General features: G+C 48.8%; 1 non-coding gene across 1 annotated transcript; it reads right to left on the bottom strand.

The window, feature by feature from the left end:
• Positions 1-12,053: 12,053 nt before the first annotated feature.
• On the bottom strand, positions 12,054-12,124 carry TRNAG-GCC (transfer RNA glycine (anticodon GCC)). The gene has a single exon. It is a non-coding gene; the product is annotated as a tRNA-Gly (tRNA).
• Between the last annotated feature and the right edge of the window lie 10,948 nt (positions 12,125-23,072).

A 23,072-nucleotide genomic window follows, 5' to 3' on the forward strand; every position in this document is an offset into this window, starting at 1 on the left:
TCTGACCTCAGCTCTGCTCAGCTCTGACAAGCCCACACCCAGTCTCGCTTACCCCCTTCTCTTGGCTGCCGCTGCCCGCTGCCCACGACGCCCGCCTCTGCAGAGACCAAGGACCCAAAGGCCCTACCAGCGCACCCCTCGCCAGCACGCTCCACCCGCCGCCATCCCTGCCGCGCCCCACCTCCAACCACCCTTCTTTCTGCCCAGCCTCCCCGTTTCCTTTCTGGTCTTCAGGATCCCACACAACCTTCACCTCACGTTTCCCTTCAGTCCCAGACAGCATGCTAAAACACTCTGAAGCAGCGGCCCTTCAGGGCTCGACACCCTTCCCATCTCCGCGGCGCAATCCTGCTCACACTGCAAAAAACGACCCCATCCTTCACAGGAAGGCCCACGCACGCACTCAAACTCCACAGAGAGATTCGGTCCTTTGGGCTACATGCTGATCACGGTCCCTCTCCCACCACAGACCAAGGACAGTCCCTATTGCAGAGGCACTCTGCCACACCTAGCCACCACCTCTTCTTCAATCTGCCCATTGCCATAGTGCCTGGGTCCCCTCGCCTGACTTTGGGTGGACGGTCTGTGGGGTCATTTGTTCACACGTGAGTGGAGGGCTGAAGGAGGAGAGGGGTGGGGGAGGCTATTTCAACCTGCACGGAGTCTGCCCAAGGCCCACCCGCCCCCACGCCCGACGCCCATCCATCCCAAGCACCCGCCTCACACGCTACTCCAGCCAGTTGAGTGTGTGCTACCCCTTGCCTGCCCTTTCCTCATATTTTCTCCCTCCCCTGCCCTCCCCTCCCCTCCCCTCCCCTCTCCTCCCCTTCCCTTCCCTTCCCATCCCATCAATCTCCGCCACTGTTTCTGCCTTTGCTCCCGCGCCTCTCTAGCTCACTGAATCTCACTCTCATTCTTGATGCCCCTTGGGCTCCCTTGCCCTCCATCTGCCCCCCACTGGTTCACCTGAGCTACTTGCCCAGTGACACGCCCTGGTTGCCAGCTTGACTGGGGTTGGTAGTGGTGGGAGTAGTCTAAGTAGGGCGGCGGTGGGGGTGCGGGGTGGGGGGGATTTGGGGCTGTTTGAGAGGTACCAGAGAGTATGTGGGACTGGGGAGTGGGACAGAAAGGCACAGGAGAGACACGACCGGGCTGTGGTCCTTTCTCGAGGCTTAGTCTTGAGGGCCCACCTTAAGCCGACAGGTTTGCCATCTACTTTGCAGCCTGTGACCGGCTAACTCGCACCTCTCTCAAATAAATACCGAGCCCGGCCCCCCATGCGTTTCTAGATGCTCTCCTCGCCCCCACCCCTCCGACACCCTCTCTGCAATCCTCCCCACCCCTACCCCACCGTGCCCCGATGAACCCACGGCCTCCACAGAGCCAGTGTGCCAGTGGTGCGCAAAAACAATTCTGTTAGCCCTTGCTGTCTTCGCGGCTGCTGTGCCTCCCTGGTCTCCTTCTCTCACCCCACTCCCCACCCCCCAGCACTCAACCAGCACCCTTGCCCTCCTGGCCCTTGTCACAAGCCCATGGCACAAGCCAAGAGCACGACAGAACAGCACCCCCACCCACTGGCACCCTCTGGTCCCACCAAGACGATGGAGGGCACTGACTGCAGGGCAGATGGTGCGCTTGTGTGCCCCACCGCCACCAGGCCGCCCGCACCCCAAGGCGAGTCTGCACGCCCTTCAATGTGTGTGTGTGTGTGTGTGTGTGTGTGTGTGCTTCTCAGGATCTGAGCCCTGCCCGCCTCCCGAGAGAGCCCTCCTGCCCAGGAAACCCCGTGAGGTGCAGGGCCGCTCTCCCATTCCAGGGGCCGCGGGCTCTCAGAATCCACTCCACCGCACTGGCCTTCCAAAACCTCTGTCTCTGAACCCGGGGAATGGCCATGCAAAGCCCCCGTGCCCTGGGTTCTGATCCCCATGCCCACCCTCAGGGGAGGATGCACTTTGGAGACGTGTGTGACGTCAATGAGCCAGTCAGGCAGCAGGAAACGCGTGGTTCGGCAGGAGCTTTGCCCGCTGTGAAGCTTGCCCCAGCATGCTACCCTGTCTGTCAGACCGCAGGGTTCTGCACTCGCAAAAGGCTGTAGGGATCCCTTGGACCTCAGGTGTATTTTCACACAAGTAGACACAGATGGGACAACAGAGACACAGAGGTAGGTCTGTGGGTGAGATCGCCGCCCCACCCCCCCCCTAAACCCTTCCCCCCCCTCAGCCCCCTCCGCCCCATCACGGCCCCAACCCCCTTCGGGAAATGGGATTGCCAAAGGAAACCACCTTGGAGCAACCATGAGACTGTCTCTACAGAGCTGGCTACAGGCGTTGGGACCGCACGGTGGCAGTGTGTTCGGACTCGTGCCAGGATCCCCAGTTAGACAGGAATGGGAGAAACACATCGTCCTTCCGCTGAGTAAGGCCGAGGGACAGTCTGGAGGAGGGCAAGAAGGGTGCTCTGGGCAACGTTCTCTCTAGGTGGACAGCTGTGTGGGCAGTGCTCAGGGGATGTGGTGAGAATGATGAGGAAAGGTGAGTGCTGGCACCCTCTCCCACCCAACAGTCCCCGGCTCCCTGACACCCCTCCCCAAGCCACCTGTAGACCAGTGTCCCCAGACACCTGCTTCCTCTCCTTGCACGCCCCACAATCGCGACCTACATACACCCTGTCTGCCACTCACGGATCAAATTCCCCATCATCCTTCTTTTGTCCCCAAATCCCAAAACCTCCCGCCACCACCACCACCACCACCACCGCTGCCACCGCAGCAGCCAACACTTCCCCACCCACACCCCCAAGCGCTCAAAAGCTAACTCACTCACTCACTCACTCACTCACTCACTCACTCACTCACTCACTCACTCACTCACACCCTCCCCAGCCTTCCACCATCCTTCCTCCCAACTGGCGGCGTCCACGCGTCCCAGGTGGGCCACCTTGGGCTCCTGAATCTTTCTCCCTCGCTAGCGTTGTCCTGCTGGCGCAAGCGCTGGCAGTGATCGTCGAGGGAACGCGCAGGGAGGTCAGCCTGGCGCGTGGTGTTGAGGGCTGAGCGGGCGGATCCTGAGAGCATAGGCACCGGGGCCGGGGACCGTAGCAGGTGCGCACGTGCGTGGCCTTGCCGGCGGCAGGGCCCGTGAAGTGGCTCAAGGTAGCCAGCGTTGGCGAGAGTAAAAGAGTGGTAGGTTGAGCGAGTGGCAAGTGTGTGTGGGGGCAGCGCCAGGCAGAAGAAAAGCTTCCCTGACCGGGAATCGAACCCGGGCCGCGGCGGTGAGAGCGCCGAATCCTAACCACTAGACCACCAGGGAGCGTGGGAGCGCCTGTCCCGTCCATGCCACCTGCACTCGGAGCCCGCGGACCCATGGGCGCCCTGGCCAGCGGCCTCCCCGCCACGAGAGCACGGTGCCCTCTCCGACTTGGAGGCAGCTCCCCCAAAACACTGCGCGCCCGCCGCCTTCCCACGCAACTGGCGCGGGCAGAGCCACAGACCCAAGCTGCTCCCACACGCAACGCACTCACACCTGGCACGGAGGCCCCTGGGCTTCCCCGCAAAAGGTCGACCTACTGCGTTGGCCGGGAATCGAACCCGGGTCAACTGCTTGGAAGGCAGCTATGCTCACCACTATACCACCAACGCGGCACAGCCCGGGCTCCACCAACACCACGGCCAGCAGGCTCCCCGCCGCCAGCGGCAGCTGCTACTACCGCCGTCGCTACCGCCGCTCGCGCCTCGGCAGCCGCCGCCCGGCGCAGCCCTGTCCTTCCTGGACGCCAGGCGCCGTGCCACCCGCAGCGGCCGCTCGGGCCAGCCAAGCCCCGCTGCTCGCTCTCGCGGACCTAGCGCGCGCCCGGCCCCGGCCCCGGCCCCGGCCGCGGCCGCTGGGGGCGCCCGACCGGGCTCTCGCTGCCGCGACGCTGCAGCCCCGCGCACCCCCGCACCCGAGGCGCCCGACACCCCGACTTGGAGCGCCGGGTTTCTCCAAGGCCCTCCCTGCCTTCGGCGTCGGCTCGCGCCAGTTCCGCGGGCCTCAGCCAGGGCACAGGCGGCACTCAGGAGCAGCAGGAGGGTGATGCCCACCAGGGGGATCCCCCTACCTGCCCTGGCACCTGCGTGTGGGACTCCCTGCGAGGCCCGCGGCCAGCCTGAGCCGGATGGAGGCAGACACAGCTTTGGGACGGGCCGCTGGCCAGGCGCTTCGGACGCCAGAGAAAGAAGGCTGCTGTGGCGGGCGGGCGCGCGACTGGGCACCAGGAAGAAGGGCAGGGGAGCTGCGGCCGGAGGGTGGGCAGGCCAGGCGGGCGGCTTGGCAAGAACGGCTGGCGGGCGCCGGCCACTGGGCCTGCCTGAGAGCGGGGACCGGGTGGGCTGGTGGGTGGCCGTGGCAGAGTCCCAAAAAAAGGGACTGTGCCTCCCCGTCGGGGAATCGAACCCCGGTCTCCCGCGTGACAGGCGGGGATACTCACCACTATACTAACGAGGACGGCGGCTGCCGTCTGGGTGCCAGACCTCTCTCCGGCCGCCACCGCCACCGCCACCGCCACCGCCACCGCCGACGCCCACCCAGACGCCGTCGCTGCGCCCCCACGCCCAACACTGCTCCTCCCCCTTGGCCCACTGGCTCGCCGCGCAGAGTCCTCAACCCGCACCTCGCCCCGCACCAGCCCGACCCGCTTGCGACGCTCGCCGCGAGACACAGCCTCTCGTGCCGACTGGCGCCCGCCTCAACCCGCTGCCTGGGGCCTCCAGGGCGAGCGCCAGTGCCAGCGCGCGCGCCCGCCCGCCCGTCGCTCCGGCAGAGAGGCCCGGCGGCCCCCACTCCCGCGCGCAGGCCACAGGTGGCAGCCAGAGGAGGAGGACCAGTTTGGAGCGCAAGCCCAGCTGAGCGAGGAGAGTGCCTCGGTGCAGGATGCGGCGTCGGGGGCGGGCCCCAGCAGCCCGTCAACCCAAAGGCAGCGCACCTGGAGGCGCTGGGCCCGGGCTCAAGCACGTCGCCTGCTCCGCTGGCCACGTTCTGGCTCAGCTCCAGTGCTGGCGCCCCAGCCCAGCTTCCTTGGTGCCGCCACTCGGGCCGCCCAGGAGCGGCACCCGTGTGGGCCCCCTGGCCGAGCCAGGCGGCAGTGGGCGCTTGGGGCCAGCCGTCAGGATGGCCGAGCGGTCTAAGGCGCTGCGTTCAGGTCGCAGTCTCCCCTGGAGGCGTGGGTTCGAAACCCATACCCGACACAGGAACCTTTTTGGCAGCAACGTCCTCCACTCACCAGCCTGGTTCTTGACTGATCTCATTTGTTTTGAGTGTACCTCTTAGAGATCTTGGTAGCGCTTGTTTTGATTGTTTTTTTTACTCCGGGATCACACTGGTAAAACCCTCCTGTATCTCGGTTTACAATTCCTTGAAGATATTCCGCAGAATTTTGCTCAAGCTTGCTTAAAGTTTCCATTGAAATTCTGCTCCTTTCTGCAGGTGATCTAAGCATAGTTTGGGCCACATTCAGGGGACGTTCACTCTACTTTAATTTTTCAGGCCAAATTGTGTAAGTGAAACAAGGGAGATCCCTTTGGTTTTTTCCTATTGTTTCTACTGCTCATTGTTAGATTTCTACTGGATTCAGCCTGTTGCTAAAGGACAAATATTCTTTGAAATAATGATTTAAAAGTGGCGGGGGGATATCCAAAGATAAATACTTTCATACGAACGGGAACATTTTAAATATTGCAAAGGGTGTGAGTAGAACAAGGGAGGGAAGATAAATCAATAGGACTGTGTGGGGGTAGCTAGCCCCACAACTATTCCTGGGTTCGTTGGCGCCATTGTACGTTTAAGATATATAAAGATTATACTAAAGTCATAGAGAAATAGTAGAGATGGGAGAGAGAGGGTGTAAAATAGTGGAATCAGACACATTTCATGGTATCCTGCTCACTTCAGCTCATCTTCATATACATGTGGAGATGGGAGACAAGAGGACAAGAGAGAACTCTCTTCAGGTTTTATTTCTAACCAAACCTTATATATCTTTGGGTGCATGCAGCCCCCTGATTGCAGATAATGACCTACCACTTTGCCACTCTTTCTTTTGGTCAACTTCTCCTATACACCCATGATGACCTAGGGGTGTACACGCAATAGTAAAGGGAGGGTATAGGGGTACATATGTGGCAAGATGGGCATACCCTAGACTCAATTTAGTAGCCTAAACTTAGTCATCTGAGAGTGGTTCCAGGCTTGCCTTTGGGCACTCCTTCAAGGGAACAATGTCAGAAAGGAGTGGTCGTACTTAGGGTGAGTCCGAGTATAAGTCTGGTTGCTCTAGATGGCTGATACCCTTTAAGGAGTATAACCTCTGACCTACTTTCGTTGACCTCCTGGTGTGCAGTCATTTACCACGTGTAGCAAACAGCGTTATTTGGGGAAGACAAGTTGGGAGAAATATTTTGTATCCCACAAGAGAGATAGTTGATGGATGTTAACTTTCTTACCTCGAGAGAGATGGAAGACAGTTGTCCACAAGAGGGAGAAAAGAAATCAAGGAGCAGGTGAAGAAAAAAACATTTGGGGGTTTGATTAGAAAGTTAAACTATTAAATATAAAGCTGATGAATGCCAACCACATAATTTAAAATAAAAATTATTATTAAACACAAAACCGTTTTTCCTCAATAGGGAACAAACCAGATAATTTTTTCTTTGCAAATTAAGTGGATGATTGTCTCTGCTCTCTGTAACTATTTATCGACCTGCTCACAACCACAGTGAGGAAATTGGGTGAGAGCCAAGTTCAACCTCTCCAGCTTCCCTAGTGGGAAGGAGATTCTACTTTCACATCTGGCCCAGAGTGATTCCTACGAGGCTGACGGCTGGCACACTTCACTCTCCATCCTTCTTTATCCTATTCTGACACCAATAGTTCTTCCCACAGCACTCTGCATCTTTGCTGGGTTTGATAAACTTGCAATGGTCACATTGAACTCAGACAATACTTGTGGTTAGTTTTGTTGTGGAGGGTGTTTTCTAGGGAAGATAACAGGTTACAACAAGTCAAGACAGAAAATATTAAGGAAGGAGGAAGTATTGGAACTGATTGTGATGATGTGCATACAACTCTTTTCACAATAAATTTAACTGTGAAAATGTATGATATGCCAATGCTATATCATGAACACTATTAAAAAAAGAAAGAACCCAAACATGATCAATGGTTACATAGATGAAGGAAGAAGACTTGTTGCTCAGGGGACACTGAGTTTACCTTAATGGTTATAAGATAATTTGGAAAAGGATATCAGTAACAGGGGTGGGGGGGAGGGGGGCGTGGGGGCGGCGATCTCGCCCACTGTGGTCCCATCTGTGTCTACTTGTGAGAAAATTCACCTGAGGTCCAAGGGATCCCTACAGCCTTTTGCGAGTGCAGAACCCTGAGGTCTGACAGGGTAGCATGCTGGGGCAAGCATCACAGCGGGCAAAGCTCCTGCCAGGGGCCAGCGGAACCACGCGTTTCCTGCTGCCTGACTGGCTCATTGACGTCACACACGTCTCCAAAGTGCATCCTCCCCTGAGGGTGGGCGTGGGGATCAGAGCCCAGGGCACCGGGGCTTTGCATGGCCATTCCCCGGGTTCAGAGACAGAGGTTTTGGAAGGCCAGTGCGGTGGAGTGGATTCTGAGAGCCCGCGACCCCTGGAATGGGAGAGCGGCCCTGCACCTCACGGGGTTTCCTGGGCAGGAGGGCTCTCTCGGGAGGCGGGCAGGGCTCGGATCCTGAGAAGCACACACACACAACACACACACACACACACGGGCATGCAGACTCGCCTTGGGCTCTCGGTTTGACCTTTCTCAGTGGTGAACCCTGGGGTCTTACAGACACGGTAGCATGAGGTAGGTACTCATCGTAGCGGGCAAAGCTGCTGCCAGTGGTCCCCCTTTGAGTACTTCGTTGCCCTTGAGCCTGAAGGTGGTCATTTCCTTTGCCTCTTTCAGCGGGGCATGGCAGCGCTGGGCCCTGAAGGAGGTAGATCCCAGGAGACTCAAAGATGCCTTGGCATGGTGGTGTTCCAAAGAATGTGGACGATGCTGTGCACTGCATGGGGAGGAACCAGGACGGCCTCGGAAGCAGAGAAGCCAGAGTGCTCCCGAGAAGGTGCAGGTGACGGGCTTGCCTCGTGGGTGTTGGACACATTGTTGGAAGGGACCAGTCCCTGTGGCAGCGCATCGTGCAGTAGATCGTTGACGAACAGGAGGAAGAGGCTCAGGGGGCTGCAAGGGTGTGCCCCAAGTGAGACGCCCCTGTGAACAAGGCACAGCTCGGCCAGAGTCCCTGTGGTTGGGACCCCACTTGCCAGCCTTAACCTCCACAGCCGCAGTCGCTACTGGAAACAACAGCACAAGGAGCTGTGCCTTCCCTGTGCTTCCCCAACGTCACCACTGTGCACTCCCCTCTTAGCAGTGGGTTTTTGTTTGAAGGAATCCCCAGTCTTCTCCCCATGATAGAATAATCCCTATCTTCTCTCGTGCTTTTCAGAAATACACTATGGTGTTGGTACACAACAGAGAAGTTTATCTGCGAAGAGCAATAACTTCAATTTTCATCATTATTGATAGTTAATCGAAACTGAGACTAGTTACTCGGAATACCTACCACACGCACACTCCTTGTTTCCTTCCTTATTTCTAAAGTAGTTTTCTAAACCCTTTGGGCTCTGGCCCCTCTCTGGGATAAGTCTTTATTCCTAAATGTTTCTTGACATGTCCATCGGCCTTCTCTCCTTGCTTCGCCACTCCTGCTTTGTTGCCATTATCTGAGTATTATCCGTTCATACGCAATTTCAGGTACCCCCACACTCCTGACTGCAGGGACCAATTGCTCAGCAGTCACAGTTGCATAGTAGGAATGGAAAACAAAGGGAAAGAGGATTCTAGGTGTTTAGTCTTCCACAGTTTCCCAAGGTCAGAATTCTAAAGTACTTCCTGAGTTCCTAGAAAGGCAATTCTGCCCAGGCTTTTCACATGTACTTTTAGTTATTTGTACAGATCTGGGTGAGAGCAGGTCATGACACATGAATATGCTTATAAGAGATCAATTGGGAACGTGCTCTTGCAGTGGGTCCTGGGGAAAGAAGGACCCTGAGTCCCCTTCATGCACAGCCATATGTGCTGTTGGTTTCTTTCACTCACCATTCTCTCTCTCTCTCTCTCTTTTTTGGGTAGCTTATATAGAAACTCAAGGTGGTAAGTTTGCTCTATACTTTCTTGAACTGATGGTGTTGTTCCCTCAATCTGCGATGCTGTTTTTTGCGATGGATGGAGATGTCTGTTCTACCAAGCATCAAGCTAAGGTTCAACATAGGCTGTTTCCCATTTCAGTGGGTCCTGAGATTGGCTTCTTGGTAAGATTTCCACTGGACTCACCAAATACCTGAAGGCCTGAGGGCATGAAGCTGCTGTAGTCCTCAGATCTTTAACTAGGTCTGTGGTAGTTTTGTCTGGCTCTTGTCTCCCCTGGGAGCTCCTTTGGAATCGATGATCCCTTTATAGTTATTTACTTTCACTCCTTTCTGTTTCTCCACAGATCTCCCCTTTAGGCTGTAATGAAACTTCAGCCTCCCTGGGTCAATGTGTTTGGAGAGGACTACGTGACTCTGAAGTTCCATGGGGCCCACACCCCTGGAAAGGACTCCACTCAGTGGTTCCACAGAGGGAGCCCCATCTCATCTCAGGACTAGAATGCAGGAGGCAGCAGGCAGGCAGGAGTGAACCTGGGACAAGAGGTCAGAGATGGGAGGAGATGATGTAGAACAGTGGCTCTCAACATGTGGGTTGTGACCCCTTTGGGAGCCTAATGGCCCTTTCACAGGGGTCGCCTGATTCGTAACAGTAGCACAATTACAGTAAGAAGTAACAATGAAAATAATTTTATGGTTGGGGGTTACCACAACATGAGGAACTGTATTAAAAGATCGTGGCATTAGGGAGGTTGAGAACCACTGGATTAGGGATCTTTTACAGAAGAATGAACATTTCATTTTGCCTCAGTTGGTGCAGCCTTGTGATGCTAGCGGTGAGCTCAGGCAACAAGTCCGCTTACCTTGACCATGGTCAAAGTTGTGAATATGATGGTAAAAGGTCTTTATCAACGTGGCTTAAGTCCAGTGGGCATGAACCGCTTTACAAGGACACAGTCACCAGGGTAGAATGGGTGCACAGTAGGCTGCTTGCTGGTGGCTGGGGTACTGCTTTCCTTAAGAATTTGTGGAGTTGGTGCTGAGAACATGTCAGTTTGCAGGGATTTAAGTAAATTATGATGATGAATTTGTGATTGCAGGCATCCTTGGAGCAGTCAAATGGTCAGTGTGGGATTAACATGACATCCTGAAACAACTTTTTAGTCACATATAATTTTCAAAACAAAGACGTTAGTTCTAACAAAATAAAACTAAAATATGTAGTTTGAAATATTGCAGTCTTATTTAAACATAATATTTTATAAGTGAACAAAACAAAAATATTTAATATTTTTATCTATCAAAATTTGTAAGCCAGTTACCTTATGCCTTTATCCCCCCCCTCCCCAATTTTGAGCATCCAATTTCTATACTGCCTACTTATATTAACCTAGTGCTTTGAGTAGATGAGCAAGTTCTTTGATGTGAAGAATCTTCATTCCGATTGGAACCATGTGAGTCTGCATCCACAAGCAAAGTCAAATTAGGACAGGTCATCCATAAAGTCAGCAACAATATGCACCAATTTACAGGCTCAAAAATCTTCTTTTCATCAGGACAGGTTTTGGTTAACTCAATGTGGGCTGCTTCACTTGGCTCCACCAGGGTCCCCATTGGTCACCTTACCTTTGACCATGGGCCCAGTCACAATTTTGTTTTTTAAACAACTTTAGCCTTCTTGGACTAGGCCATGAGGTTTAGTCAACTCACTCTCATCTTCTTCTTTAGTTCCTGTGACCCAGGTTCTCAGGTGTTAGTGACCAGAATGAACTCGTTTCCTTATTGCTGAATTGTCAGGGGAGTCGGCCCCTAACACATCATCACAAGCCCAGCAGGTGCAATTGTACAGCAATAATAAGTAAAGATTATAGTAAAGTCATAGAAAATAAGAGAGTTAGGGTCTTAAAGACTTGAAGGTAAACAAGTAGCCATCTAGCTCAGAAGCAACAAAACCCACATGGAAGAAGCACACCAGCCTGTGTGATCACAGGTGCCCAAGGGATCAGGTATCAGGCATCAAAGAACAAAAAATCAAATCATTGTGAAGGAGGGGTAGTGCAGATTGGGGACCCACTACCCAACTCTAGGCAACTGGACATCCCCTTACAGAAGGGTGGTGGGGAGGAGACGAGCCAGTCAAGGTGTATTGTGGCAATGATGAAATACACAACTTTCCTCTAGTTCCTAAATGCCTTCTCGCCAACTATCATGATCTCAATTCTACCTTTCAAATCCGGCTAGATCAGAGGATGTACACTGGTACAGATAGGAACTGGAAACACAGGGAATCCAGGACAGATGATCCTTCAAGACCAGTGGTGAGAGTGGAGATATGGGGAGGGTGGAGGGAGGGTGGTGTGGAAAGGGGGAACCGATTACAGGGATATACATATAATCCCCTCCCTGGGGGATGGACAACAGAAAAGTGGGTGAAGGGAAACATCGGACAGGGCAAGATATGACAAAATAATAATTTATAAATTATCAAGGGTTCGTGAGGGAGAAGGGAACGGAGAGGGAGGGGGGAAAATGAGGAGCTGATACCAAGGGCTCAAGTAGAAAACGTATGTTTTGAGAATGATGATGACAACAAATGTACAAATGTGCTTGACACAATGGATGGATGTATGGATTGTGATAAGGGTTGTATGAGCCCCCAATAAAATGATTTTTTTAAGTGACTTGGTTAAAAAAAATGTGAAGTGGTAAAAGAGGGAGCAGCAAAAAATGAAAAGATTGTAAGTTCTTAGCTTAATGGATGAATCTTAGAATATAAAAGATGAAAAAAAGAATATAAAAGATGTAATATAATAAATATCTGTGCTTTAAAAGGCAACTTTGCATTGGCCGGGAATCGAACCCGGGCCTCCCGCGTGGCAGGCGAGAATTCTACCACTGAACCACCAATGCTAACGCTGAACTGCAGCTTGCTATGCCACCTCTTAACTTTATCTCGGTACCTGGTCACAAATTTGAAAACGCCATGCTTACGTACTTTAAAAAATGATTATTTAAACTCTTGTCTTTCAGACGATGGCCATTTTCGTATAGTAGCGTGCTTTCGGCTTTGCTGAGCATCTGAACTCAGCCCGGCTCTCTAAAGCATTCCTGCATTCACCCAGAAAGGGGGAGAATTTGTTATTTTGGAAAGTTACTGGGTTAACTGGTTTCTGGCTTAAAACACCGCCGAGCGCCCTTACATAAGCTGGGGGAGGCTAAACTTTCTCTGAATTTCCCAATTCCAGCGCTTGAGTTAATGGGGGTGAGGCCTGCTCCTAGCGCTCCGCTTCCAACCGCAAGGACTCCCCTGGGATTCTGCGAGGGCTCTCCTATTATGCAAGGGCCCCCCTATTCCGCGAGGATACCCCTGGTATTCCACGAGGGCTCCCCTATCGCGCGAGGGCGCCTCCCCGCTGCGTCCTCCGCGGAAGGGGCGGGGATGGCGGCCCTAAGGCTCCAGGTAGCATTCCTAATGTGGCACTTTAATGTTTGAATTGTTTTCACTTACATTTTGTGTGGAGGGACTATGCCATCTGAAATAAATATCTAAATAAACTTTTAATATGCCTTCTTACTTTTAATGTCTTCCAACGCAGCGTATGATCTTTCCAAAGCATGGAATGGAGGCAGTTTTCAGAAGCAGAAAATATTGAGGCCAGTGCTGAAAGAAGAATATGAAGAAAATGCCACCAGATTGGGTGCATTATTTCTAAAGCAGACGTGAGACAGATGCTGAGAGTATTGAAGTGTCATGTCAGCGTTGGTAGAGAGGAGAGGACTGTGGCTTATGTGGTTCAGGAGGATGTGGGGGTGGGGGTGGGGCTGGAACTGGAGCTGGAAAACTAAAGAATGGAGGGAAACTTAAGGTTTGGAAAGGTAGATATCATGCTCCTGTAGGACTCAGAGATCAACATTTTCTGGGGAGCTGGATTTAGTTCATAAGCATACGCGTATATGTCCTAAGACCATTGGCATATGCTGGTTAGCTGCCTCAAATCATATCATTTATGCCTTTAGAATCTATCTGGGCTCTCAGAGATGGCATGCATTAGAGAGAGCAGGTCTAGTGATGTGATTAAATTTCATATGTACCAGAAATGTATAACATGGCCCCATCTGGTTACTGCTGATGGGTCCTATTTAACAATAATAACAACAGTAATAGTAACATCTAGATGAGAGCAGTATAATATAATAGCTATATTGGAACTCCACCACTTGCCTATCAGTTTGTCGTACTGTGGTGGTTTCTATGCTGCTGTTGCTAGAAGCTCTGTCACTGGCATGCACATGCCAGCAGGGTCACCCAAAGTGAACAGGTTTCGCCAGGGTTTACAGACTTAGAATAGACTACCCAGAAAGAATAGGCTGTCCACTTCTGAGAAATTAACTACTTACAACCTTATGGGTAGTATCAAAGCATTGTCAGATACCGAAGGCCTAATTAATAGAAGCAGAACGATGTCAGATAGTGTCAAAAGATGATCCCCTCAGGTTAGAATGAACTCAAAATATGACTGAGGCATATGCTACCTCCTGAAATGGTTGGATGTTGACTACTTTTTGGTACAGTGACTGTGTGTTTTCTTCTTCTTCTTTTTCAAATGGAACTTGCTTTTTAAGTGGAGCTGCCTTCTCAGAGCTGCTCATGCTGATGTGAGTGGAGTGAAGCCTGTGGGAGTTAAGCCTTGTGGAGTTTCATTTGCTGAATGAGCGCCACTCAAAATAAGAAGAAACAGCTGCAAAAGGCTACTGATAATTGGAACTTGGAATGTACAGAATATGAATCCAGGAAAATTTAGAGTCATCAAAAATGAAATGGAACACATGAAGATCAATATGCTAGACATTAGTTGTTGAAATGGGCCGGTATTGTCTTTTGAAGAAGAGGTGAAACTATCATTATTTGCAGGTGATATGATTTTATATCTGGAAAATCCCAAAAGCTCCACAAGGGGAGTACTGGAAGCAATAGAGGAGTTTGACAGAGTGGCAGGATACAAGATCAAGAAACAGAAGTCCATTGGACTGTTATACACATCAGATAAGACCACAGAAGAGGAGATAAAAAAGGTGGTACCCTTCACAATAGCCAAACAGAAATTGGAATATCTAGGGATATACCTGACTAAAAGAACCAAAGATCTATATGGGGAAAACTACAGAACACTATTATAAGAAACCAAGAGCTACCTTAACAAATGGAAGAATATCCCATGCTCGTGGACTGGAAGACTCAATATAGTCAAGATGTCAGTTCTGCCAAAGGCACTATATAAGTTTAATGCAATCCCAATACAATTACCCTCATCTTTCTTCAAATAAATGGAAAAATTGATTACCAACTTCATATGGAGAGGGAAGAAACCCAGAATTAGCAGAGAACTCCTCAAGAAGAAGGATACAGTGGGAGGGCTTGCTTTACCTGACTTTAGCACATACTATACAGCCACAGTTGTCAAAACTGCATGGATTGGTACAATGACAGCTACTCAGACTAATGGAAAAGAACTGAAAACCCAGAAATAAAATCATCACCATACAGACAACTGATCTTTGATAAGGGCCCCAAAAATATCAAATGGGAAGCAGATGCCCTCTTTAACAAGTGGTGCTGGAAAAAATGGATGTTTACCTGCAGAAAAATGAAGCAAGACCCTTATCTCACTCCACGCACAAGAATAAACTCAAGATGGATCACAGACCCCCAAACTATTATGGCCATCAATGAGGGAATTGGGACCAACTCGAGAAGTTTGGCACAGGGAATACATAGGCTATCAGAAATAAGGAAAGACACAAACACAGAAGAGGCACAAATTTATAATGAAGATAAAACACCTATGTACATCGAAAGAATTCATCGAGAGTAATAAAAGAGTCCGCGGACTGGGAAAACATCTTTAGCAATGACACATCAGACAAAGGCCTTATTACTAAAATCTACAATACTCTGCTAGCTTCCAAAAAGAAAAAAAACAACTAGTTGCCCACTGAGGAAGTGGGCAAAGGACCTGAACAGAAGTTTCACAGGGGCAGAAATCCGAATGGCCAACAAACATATGAGAAAATGTTCCTGATCTTTAACCATAAGAGAAATGCAAATTAAAACAATAATGAGGTACCACCTAACACCCTCAAATGTAGCCCAATTTAAAAAATCAGAAATCAACAAGTGTTGGAGGGGCTGTGGGGAGACAGGAACTCTCATCCACTGCTGAGGGACCTGTAAGTATGTACAGCCACTATGGAAATCGATCTGGTGATATCTAAAACAGATGGAAATCAAGTTACCATACTACCCAGCAATCCCCCTACTGGGCATATACCCAGAAGAGGCAAGAAACAAACCGTGGCCAGACATCTGTGCTCCAATGTTCATTGCGGTACAGTTCACAATTCCAAGGAGTTGCAAACAACCCAAATTTCCATCAACTGACGATTATATTTAAAAAGCTGTGGTATATACATACAATGGAGTACTACACATCACTAAAAAGCAGTGATGAATGTATGAAGCACATCACTGCATGGGAAGAACTGGGGGAAATCATGCTAAGTGAAGTAAGCCAAGCACAAAAGGACAGTACAACATGAGTCCACTGAAGTAAGCTTTAAAAAAAAGGGGGGAGGGCATAGGGGAAAAGCTACTGTATACAAACATTCCTGATGTGAGGACCAGGTAATATGGCAGAGACCAGACCACATTCAGGGATACACATGGTAGACAACTAAAATGGAAATGGGGAAAGGAAAAAAATAATAAAAAGAAATGGATAGCGGGGGGTACTGTTTATATCTCCACAGGGAAAGAGGGACTAGACTTCTACCCAGTGCTCCAAGATGTGAATGCAACATGCCGGCGTGGAGTAGGAAACCAGTGGAGAGGTCTGGGGAAGCTGGCCCCAATTCCAACTACTAAGTGGACACCTGACCCTCCCCCAAGAAGAACATAAGGACTGCATTGAATCTGCTGCTCTGGGAGAGGGACATACCTGATCGGAGCACACGGGAGCAGATGAAGGGGGAGGAGGAGAGAGTGGAGCACACCCTGGCCCACCAGGCCATGAGGATGATGTTCCTGATTAGAACAGCCAGTCCACAGAGAGGAGCACATGGCCAGCCCCACTATGAGACACGATGCCCCTCTCTCACCCATAGCCCTGCAGGGGACAACACCAGAGACACAGTGTGAGAATTGCGCCCAATCTGATCCCACCACACCGAGGCAAAACACTAAGGGGGTGCAACAGAACAGCAAGGGAATGGAGCGGTGAGGTCCCCAGGGAATGCTGATGGTGGACTTTGGGGCCAGGGCGTGGTGCCCCAACAGACTCAACTGGAAAACACTCCTAAAGGCCAACAAACAATCCTTGAACTAACTGCAAGCTTTCCTTTCTTGTGTTTTTTTTGTCATTGGTTTGTTGTCTATTGTTGCTTGATTTTGCTCTGTCTTGTTTTTGTGCATGTTATTATGTCCACAGGTCTGTCTAAATAAGATAGGCTGGATGAATAATCTGGAGGAGCAAACAACGGGACTGGCAGTTCTGGGGGCACATAAGAGAAGGGGTGGTGGCGGGAAAGGTAGTGGTGTTAACAAGCCCAGGGACAAGGGAACAACAAGTGATCCAAATCGATGGTGAGGAGGGTGTAGGAGGCCTGGTAGGGCATGATCAAGAGTAATGTAACCAAGAGGAATTGCTGAAACCCTGGTGGGGAATGAGCATGATAGTGGGACAGGAGGAAAGTCAAAGGAAAGAGAGGAAAGAGCTGGGAGGCAAAGGGCATTTATAGAAGTCTAGATAAAGACATGTACATATGCAAATATATTTATATATGAGGATGAGGAAATAGATCTATGTGCATATATTTATAGGTTTAGTATTAAGGTAGCAGAAGGACATTGGACCTCCACTCAAGTACTCCCTCAAGACAAGAATACTTTCTTCTATGATGCTCACCTTCCCGACACAATTGCTGAAGACAAAGCGGGTGAATAAGCAAATGTGGTGAAGAAAACTGATGGTGCCTGGCTATCAAAAGATATAGCGTCTGGGGTTCTAAAGGCTTGAAGGTAAACAAGCGGCCATCTAGCTCAGAAGCAACAAAGCCCACATGGAAGAAGCACACCAGCCTGTGCGATCACGAGGTTTTGAAGGGATCAGGTATCAGGCATCATCAGAACAAAAAATATTACCATAGTGAATGAGGAGGGGAGTGTGGAGTGGAGACCCAAAGCCCATTTGTAGGTCATTGGACATCCCCTTACAGAAGGGTCTTGGGGAGGAGACAAGCCAGACAGGGTGAGATGTAGCAACGATGAAACATAAAACTTTCCTCTAGTTCCTAAATGCTTCCTCTCCTCTGCTATCATGATCCCAATTCTACCTTGCAAGTCTGACTAGACCAGAGGATGTACACTGATATAGATAGGAACTGGAAACACAGGGAATCCAGGGCGGATGATCCCTTCAGGATCAGTGGTGTGAGTGGTGATACTGGGAGGGTGGAGGGAGGGTGAGTTGGAAAGGGGGAACCGGTTACAAGGATCTACATGTGACCTCCTCCATGGGGGATGGACAACAGAAAAGTGGGTGAAGGGAGATGTGGGACAGAGCAAGATATGACAAAATAATAATTTATAAATTATCAAGAGTTCATGAGGAAAGGGGGAGTGGGGAGGGAGGGGAAAATGAGGCCTTTATGCCAGGGGCTTAAGTGGAGAGCAAATGTTTTGAGACTGATGAGGGCAATGAATGTACAAATGTGCTTTACACAATTGATGTATGTATGGATTGTGATAAGAGTTGTATGAGCCCCTAATAAAATTAGTAAAAAAAATAGTTTTGCTTGAAAAAAAAGAAATGAATTGATATTGACCCTTTTGAATCAGAGAATCATATGGTTTACTATGCTGGGAGTGACATGACGAAGAAGAATGGCATTTCATTCCTCGCCAAAGGGACATTTCAAAACCTAATTTGAAGTACAATGCAGTCTGGGAGAGGGTTATATCTATGTGCCTTCGAGGAAACCCCTCAATACAACGATTATTCAGATCCGTAAGAAGCCCTGGTGGTGTCATGGTTAAGTGCTGGGCTGAGACCCACCGATTAATGCACCAACCACAAAAGCTAGTGATGAACAAAGCTACTGTCTTCAGCCTGAAAGTGATTAGATAAGCAATCAGGATGCAAGGCTACTTATGGCGATAGGAAGGCCGAAGTTGGACACAGAAGAAGGAGCAGGAGTTGGAGAATATGGGCTTGGTGACAGAAACAAAGCTGGAGATGGGATGACAGAATTTTGCAAGACCACATCATGATAAGTGAGAAAAGAGTGACCTTGTCAAGAAGTTTGTCTTTCTTGGATCCACAATCAATGCTTATAAAGCACCAGTCCCGAGATCAAACAACCCATCCCACTTGGGTAATATGCTGCACAGATCTCTTTAAAGTATTGCCAGGCCATTGAATTATTTAATGTGGCTCTTCTAGCTGAAGTCCCTAATCCCCACCACACATGGGGAAGATACTGACAGGATTCACCTGAGTGTACTTTCAAACTGGATTCCCTGGAGTGGCATCCTGTTGTGTATAAAATGAGTTCTCTGAGAATCAGGTGGAGGGATCTTATTATCAGCAAGAGCCATGAGTGGAGTGTTTCCTTTGAACCCGAGAGGCCTGTTCAGTAGACTTCCTGAATCCAAATGATAGCCTTACCAACAGAGAGGAGCAACAGCAGAAGCCGGAGCCAGAGCATGAACCAGAGTGGTGGATTTCCTAACAGGGGTAGCAAATTCGGATGCGTGCTTTTGTGCAGGAGGCTCGCTTGCGAAGTAGGGTGCCTCTGGGCACTTAATTGGGGAGGTTGAACTTACGAACCCATGGAAGTGGAGCTGAGTACTTTTTGGCTGAAGCTTACTGGAGTGGAGTACTTTGACCTCTTCATTCAGGAAACTGGGTTTGCTGAAGCACAGAGCTTGAGCTGAATGCCTTTGGGTTGAGGCTGACAGCACAGTGGTGAGCTCCTTTGAGCATCTAGCAGACCTGTAACTTTGTAACATGTCCTGGTAAGCAGTTTCCCTGAGAAGTTCTCTCTGGCATTACAACTTGTTAATAAACCCTTCAATCATGGATTTTATCTGTGAGTTCTGTCTCATCGTCACAATGGATTTTAGAACCTAGGGATAAATTATAGCTCACTAATTAAGGCAATACAATGTTGAAAAGCGAGGAGGTAACTTTGAGGACTAAGGCGTGCCAGACCCAAGGCACAGTATTTTCAGTTGCCTCATAGCATACGCAGTGAACATTGGACACTAAATAATGAAGACAGAAGATAAAAATGATGCATTTGAAGTATGGTGCTGGCGAAGAATATCCTAAGTACCACGGACTGCCCAAAAGACAAACATCTGTTTTGGAAGAAATACAGCCAGATGCTCCTTAGAGGCTAGGATGGTGAGACGTCCTCTGTTATACTCTGGACACGTTGTCAGGGAGACCAGTCTCTGGAGAAGGATATCATGCTTGGTAAGGCATCGGGGCATCAAGGAGATGGCCGCAACAATGGGCTCAAACATAAGCATAATTGTGAGGACTAGACAGGCTTGGGGAGTGTTTCATTCCGTTGGACACAGGGTTCCTATGAGTCAGAATTGACAGACTGGCACCTAACACCAACATATCAGAAGGAACTAGATTGCATGGATTTCAGCTCTGCCATTTTATATACTGTGCAAATTAACGTCTGAACTTTAGTTCCCCCTTGTCTATACTTGGGATGGTGATGATAATAGTGCTCACTTCAGGATGATTGTGAAGGGTAAATGAATATATACATAAAAGGCAAAAAAAGAGTGTTAGGCATAAGTAAACTATCAATAAATAGTTACAATGACTAAATATTAGTCAACGAAGTACTTGACACGCAGGATCTAATTTCACCCTCAACAGGTACAGCATGGGTCTTGATCCTGTTTTTGAAGAAGATGATTCTGAGGTTCAAAGTGGTTAAACAACATAAGCCATCCCTTAAGGAGGGGAGTGGGGATGGAAAAGGCTGTCATTTAGCATTCTGATCTGCCTGATTCTAGAGCCTAGGCATTGTCAGGCCACAAAATGGGCCCGACAAAATCCACAGACAAATTTGGTAATTCGCCTTTCCCCAAGTGCTATGGAATGGACATATTCCCTTACAACAGTTGGATGCCGAGCACTGAAAGAGAAAGCATACGTTTAATTGACAAGCACATGATCGATTTGGTGAATATTTGAGTTTTTAGCAAATGACTTACCCTTGGAAATATCATCAGGCTCAACTTTAATGTCAGTCAAATAAATGAAAATTCCCATTCATCTCACTCACGCAGCTAGGCGTGCAGAGAGTAATACTACATAGCATTTAGCTAAGGCTGATCTCCTGAAGGCGCAGTCATTTTATGTTGACAAAGGAATTGCAAAGGCAGTATTGAGAGTTCCCGTGTATCCTTCACCCAGACTCTCTTAATGTTAAGCTCTTACATAAATAACTGTGATGTGTGATGGCAAGTAAAAAAGTATTGCTATGAGCATTTCAGTTCATGCACGCACAGGTTTATAGCAAAGAAAATGTGTTTCAACATGTCTCTGTGATCAGTGGGTGGCTATGAACAAGTTCTCTCACTTTCATTGTCTCAATTAACTCCAAAACCAACCCAATCCATTGCCATTGAGTTGCTTCAGACTCATTGCAACCCTATGTAGAATTTCTGAAACTTTCAATCTTTTCGGGCGCTGGTAGCCTCTTCTGTCTCCCTGACAGTAGCAGGTTGATCTGAATGGTCACCAGGGCTCCTTTAATCTCATTAGTGTGCCTTCAAAACAAAACAAAACAAAACAGGGGTATCCAAGGGCATCTGCTGGGCCGGTGAAATTCAAGTTTGAGAGGGCAGATAGAAGGTTACAGTGCACCAAGAGAACAGGGCTTCAAACTTATCTGCCGCAGATTTAAGGAACTGACACACTCCCTTGGATTTAGGGCTGAAACAATACACTGTGAGAAGCGGCAGATGACTGCTATCCCAATGTTCTGGAATTGGTGGTGGCTGGACTTTGGTTTGGATCTCTTGTTTGAGAGTGCCCAGGGTCCAGGACTAACATAGATTTACTATCTTAATGATCTCCTTATTTATGACATATATTTGTCTGGTAGGTAAGGTTCTGCTTTTGTGAATGTATATTATTGAAAGTTTTGCCCTATCACCACCCCCCAATGTAAAGTCAGCTTATCCATACATAATTGCCTTTTCTCAATGGTGTTTGAAATTCTATACTATTGGCTAAATTAACAATGCTATCAATGGAATTACCTTATGCCCCAAGAGATGCTTTATAATGTTCTCTAGCATAAATTATAATGATTTCTCTAAAGTGAATTAGAGACACACATAAGCCACAGAATTATGAATGGATTTTGGGATCACAAATTCTAGCCCCAATCTAAGAACAATGAACTCTTATGACATATCCCTACTCGATACTTGCCCTCATGAAGGAATCACTGAAGATATAGCTGCTATAGCAAAGTGTGGTGAAAAACCCAGATGGTGTATAACTACCAGAAAGAAAAGTGTCTGGCATCCTAAATGCTTGTCCTAAAACTAGAAGCCACCTTAGTGAGGCATCAACTAAGTCCACGTCAAAGAAGCACACAAGCCCACATGATCCAAGGATTGTAAACAATAAAATCCAAATCCAAGGAGGGACTGGTATCCGAGCTTAAATGCTGAACACCAGCTTTGCAGAAGGCTGTGTGGACAGTGGAAGCCCACACTCCATATGCAGGGCCCCCACCTGGACTAAGCCTCCAAGGGATCTCCTCTGACCAGGGCTTTGAGTAGCCTTGCTAGCACACAGAGAGCATTGTAAAGTCAATTATGGCAGATGTAGTTAGGTGAAAATGTAATACCTTATAGTCTGATTTCCCTTTTGATCCATTTTGAAGTTGCTTCAGTTTTTGATACCTTCCACTTTCATTCAATTGAGGCTCTTCTGTTTTGTTTAGTCATTTTTGCCTCATATTTATTTTTTGTACGATTTCTGTATAGGGAATGCAGGATCGGTGGAACTATAGAGACTGAAACTGGATTAATAATTATCTAGGGACATGACAAAGGAGGTTGGAGGGTAATGAGGAGATAACAGCAATGAGTAAGAGAAAAAAATGTCCTGAAATTGTGGTAATAATTGTGTAACTCTTCTAATTATAATTGACTGATTCGATTGTATGATATGTGAATTATATGCCAATGAAAGCTTTTAAAAGCTTATAGTGACTGTTTTGGGGACCCCCAGGGGTATCTTGATAGATTTTCTTGAAGGATACAGGTGATCACAGGACTTATTATGAAGCCTGAAGAAAATTGAAAACTTCATGAATGGAAAACGAGCAGGAAAGTTGTGCTGAGAAAAAAAGTTTTCCATCCTGACCAGGTGTTTTTCCTCCTTCTTCAAGGACAGCAAGGGCGGTCCAGTGAGACTTTATTTGAGAAGTCTCATTCTGCCAGTCCTGATCTTAGCCCTTCAGACAGTTTTTGTTCCCCAAAGTCAAATAACATGAAAAGGAACACTATTTGAGTCTGTCAAGGGTTCTAGTGAACTTAAGTTTTGATGTGGGATAAGTCAGAGTGCAGAATTCTTCAGCGAAGGGTTGGAGAGATGGAAAAACCACCTTCAGAAGTGTATGAACCCAGATGGAGGCTCTGTCGAGAAACATTGACTGCATATTCTAATATTTTGTGGAATAAAGAGTTCGACAATTTTATAGCAATACTTTTTGACACCCCTCCCTTATAGTCATCAAAAGTAAGAAATCA

This window comes from Tenrec ecaudatus, chromosome 1, assembly GCF_050624435.1.
Source record: "Tenrec ecaudatus isolate mTenEca1 chromosome 1, mTenEca1.hap1, whole genome shotgun sequence".
In the NCBI taxonomy this organism is placed as follows: domain Eukaryota; kingdom Metazoa; phylum Chordata; class Mammalia; order Afrosoricida; family Tenrecidae; genus Tenrec; species Tenrec ecaudatus.